Source organism: Mus pahari, chromosome 15, assembly GCF_900095145.1.
Source record: "Mus pahari chromosome 15, PAHARI_EIJ_v1.1, whole genome shotgun sequence".
NCBI classification, from domain to species: domain Eukaryota; kingdom Metazoa; phylum Chordata; class Mammalia; order Rodentia; family Muridae; genus Mus; species Mus pahari.
The window spans coordinates 59102647-59107016 of record NC_034604.1 but is presented as its reverse complement, the minus strand read 5'-3'; the positions used below and the strand labels follow the sequence as shown (position 1 = coordinate 59107016).

General features: G+C 43.0%; 1 pseudogene; it reads left to right on the top strand.

The window, feature by feature from the left end:
* The first annotated feature begins 1222 nt into the window (after window positions 1-1222).
* Window positions 1223-1594, top strand: LOC110332855 (annotated as a pseudogene).
* The last annotated feature ends 2776 nt before the right edge of the window (window positions 1595-4370 follow it).

Below are 4370 nucleotides of genomic sequence, written 5' to 3'. Positions count from 1 at the left end.
ACTGAGGAGTGGATGTGGCACCAACCTGTGGACTGGAGTCTTGGCTGAACAGACAGGAGAAAGGTAGCTAAGCACCAGTATTCAGCGCTCTGCTTCCTGCCTGTGGATATGACCAGCCATGTTCCTGCCACCATGCCATTCCCATTATGATAGACTATATCCCTTCTCAAGCTGTGAGCCAAAATGAGTGCTTCTGTAGTTACTTCTTGTCAGGTATGCAGTCAGAATAAGAAAAATAACATATATACAATCTAATCTCCAGAAAGATATCAAAATTAAAAAAAAAAGCCAGATGTGGTGGCGCACGCCTTTAATCCCAGCACTTGGGAGGCAGAGGCAGGTGGATTTCTGAGTTCGAGGCCAGCCTGGTCTACAAAGTGAGTTCCAGGACAGCCAGGGCTACGCAGAGAAACCCTGTCTCGAAAAACCAAAAAAAAAAAAAAAAAAAAAAAAAATGACAGTATCTTAGAGTAGACATCCCCTGGGGAGGAAGAGGATATTATAGCATCATGAAATGTTCTTGTAGTTAATTTTCAAGCCAAGATTTTCAGGCTTGAAACTATCCTTGAGCAGAATAGCAATGCTTTAAGAAATTAAAAAAATCATTTATGCTACTACCAATGATATTATCATCTGATCCTTCTTCTTAAAAAAAAAACAAACTGAGCAAAGATGTTAGGATAAGAATAAAATTAGACATTTTGATAAAAGTGGCATTGTGATAGGAAAATCTTGAATCAGATTTAGCTGATGTTTACTGTGGAAGACAAATTTCAATTAGGGTAGGAATTACAATTGAGGTATTATTTTTAATAAAAATAAGACAGTGTTGGGAGTTTCAACAGGGTTGTTACCTCATTGAGCCTTACAGCAGGCTTTTAAATTTGTGGCAATAACAGTTGCATTGGCTACAGTGTAACATATAAGGACATTTATTTAATAATGAATTCACTCATTTTTCTGTACTTTCTTGGCTCTTAAGATGGATGCTGGCATACTAGCGTTTCTCACACTGGGATACATGTAAGAATCATATGATGGTGCTGCAGATCCTCAAAGGGGGATACTACAACCCATTCTGTTGGTACATGTGTACCCCAAAGAATTTAAGTCAAGGGCTCAAATGTCCATATACTAAGGTTCATAGCAACACTAGTTATAATGGCAAATATAGACATCTTAATGAGGCTGCAGTGTTCGACACTGCTCTCTGAGCTTCACCATGCCGCCAAAAGACAACAAGAAGAAAAATGCTGGGAAGTCAGCCAAAGAAGACAAAGACCCGGTAAACAAATCTGGTGGCAAGGCCAAAAAGAAGAAGTGGGCCAAAGGCAAAGTTCAGGACAAGTTGAACAATCTCGTCCTGTTTGACAAAGTGACATACAACAAGCTCTGTAAGGAAGTTCCTAACTATAAGCTTATTACTTATAAGGTCTCCGAGAGACTGAAGACTCGTGGTTCCTTGGCCAGGGCAGCCCTTCAGGAGCTACTTAGTGAAGGACTTACCAAGCTGGTTTCAAATCATAGAGCCCAAGTCATTTACCCCAGAAACACAAAGGGTGGAGACGCCCTAGCTGCTCGTGAAGATGCATGAACAGGTTCAATCAGCTGTACATTTGGGAAAATAAAACTTTATAGAATCAAAAAATAATAATAATAGCAAAAATACTGGAAAAATCCAAATGTTAAATGTGGTACATAAATATAGTTGGTTATTGTTCAGATATCAGAAAGAAATGACATTTCTGATCCCTGCTACAGGAGTTGGGGTTGTAGCTCAGTGATAAGACACAGAGTATGAATAAAGCCCTAGAGTCAAGCCCTAACTCCCGCATATACAAAGAATAACACATGTGTTAGCATGGATGGACTTGGAAAGCAGTATGCAGTGAATAATCCAGAGGATGGTAGAGTAAGTGAGTCATAGAGACAGAAAACAGACTGATGGCTTTCAGGGGCTGGGGAGTCAGGAAAGTAGAAGTTAGTTGTTCAGTGGCGAGCAATAACTTGAGGTGATGAAAAGTTTGGAGAGAGTGTTGTGGTTACGCTATGCTTGTGAATGGACGCCATGGCACTGACTTAGTGACTTAAAGTAGCTGCAGTGATGCCCATCTTAGAACTTGGGAGGTGTGGGAAGGAGGGTGCGGGTTTCATATGCTTTCCCTGTGTAACTCGGACTTCCACATCATGAGGCATCCTCAGACACACAGGAAGTTGAGGCCATCCTGGGCTACGTGAGCCTCTATCTCAAAATAAACAAGCAAAAACAGCAGCAGCAGCAGCAACAACAACAAAATGAGGCTGGGAAGATGGCTCAGGGGCTAAGAGAGAGCACTTGGTGCTGTTTTCAGACCTGGGTTTGGCTCTCAGCACCCACATGGTGGCTCATCTATAGTTCTGGTTCCAGGAAATCTGACACCTTCTTCTGACCTCCAGAGGTATCAGGCATGCATGTAGTGCACAGACATACATAAAAGCAAAATACCTGTACACATAAGATTTGTTTATATTTAAAATAATAATAATAAAAAAACACTGAACGTCAAAAACCAAAACAAAGCCACCACCCCCATAAGTTAAAATGCTAAGTTTAATGTCAGGCATAATTTATATCCTTAAGATTCATTTGAAAGCCATAAGGCATCACTGATACCTACTTCCCAAATCCCATAGACTTTGATTTCAGTTGGTTTGGGTTGGGGTTGATTTTTTTTAAAGTTCCTTAACAAATCTTACTTGTAATAAGGCCTAAGAAGGAATGACTAACCTGCAGGACAGTGACACTCATCCTGCAGTCCGCATAGGAATCATTTGGGAAGCCTGGCTGTGGTGGTATACACCTTTAATGCCAGCACTTCGGAAGCAGCTTCTCCAGAGCTCTAAGCCACAGAAACTCCTATCACTTACAAACTATTTGTGGAGCTTGGTACTCTGGGCTTAACACTGCCGTTTACCACCACGGAGTCAAAGCAGCTGCAGCTGCACTTACCTACAAGAAGCCCTCCCAGATGGGGCCTTTGAACTTCATGGGGGTGGTGAGAAGATCATTAGACCCTGACGTGAAGCTGCACCTTCTCACTCCCGTCTCCACCCCTCCTGCTAGATACAACTCTGCATCAGTTGCACCTGGGCAGGGGAATGCTAGAGCGTATGGAGGTAGGAGGTTTATGGATGCGAGTGTGCCTATCCAGGTTTTAGGAGGTCTTCATCCATGCTAGGCTGGAGTTTTGTAGTGAGGCAGCTATTTGGTGGCAGGGGTGAGGGTCACTCATAAGTAAGCCCCCACCCCATGCTCCTATAAATCAATCCAATAAACTCATTGGTTCAACAAGCTAGATGTGGATGACTACATTAATTTGTTCTTTCATTGGTATTCTCTTCATAGCGAGTAGATGTTTGCGCATGACTCCCCGGGAGAAGTGATGGCTCTTACTGCCGTGCTGTCTCCGCCATGATGGATTGTATGCCCTCATACAATGAGCTGGAATAAGTTCTTCCTTCCTTAAGTTGCTCTTGACAGGTATTTCATCAGGCAGAGGGGGGAAAAAGTGACTAAGAAAATGACTGTTCAGACTAACCTGTTCCATACTAAGCAAGTCACACCCATGCTCTCCTTAGCTGACCTGGTTCACCATTGTCCCCATTTAAATTTGGACAAAACCTTGGAGCCTGGAGAGGTTGCTTTCTCTCTTCTTTAACCTCTGATACAGTGCTTCTAAAAGGATGGTCCTAATACCCGTCCTGTGGGCCTCAAGGGGAGCTTTTTAGAAATGCAAAATTTCAGGCTCCAGCACGGACAGCCTGAATCAGAAAATGGAGTTTACCCCTCCCCCAACACCTTTGTAGCTCCACAAACTCCACCAGGGGATTCTTGTTCATGCTAACGACTGAAAGGCTCCCTCACACTTCAGCTTCAGGATATTTTGGGGCAATAATTTCTCTATGATCCCTCTCAGTCACATAGAGATTACTTCCTGTTTCATGTCTAAATTTATCTTCTTAAAGCTTTGAAGGGTGGAGCCCGCAGTCTTCAAAAGTGTAAGATACTGCTCTTACACGCTTTTGTGGGTAACAGCCCAGGGTGGGTTTCAGCAGAAAGGGAACCAAGGAGGAGATGAAGACACAGCTGGCACCAAGAAGGGCATACCAGGGCTGATCTTTTGCTCTCCTCCCCTTGACCATCATTTAATAACTGGCTTCTCCAAGACCTATTCAAAACAGGCGCAAGGATAGTCTGCCATGGTTGAGTTTTAAAGGTTAGTTAGCAGCATGGGTCTACGGCGTTGAGGATAGTGAATAATGGAGATGCTGAGAGTCTCCCTCATTGCCCAATATTCATCCAGAAGTTTCCTGAATAAAGTAAGGAGTGG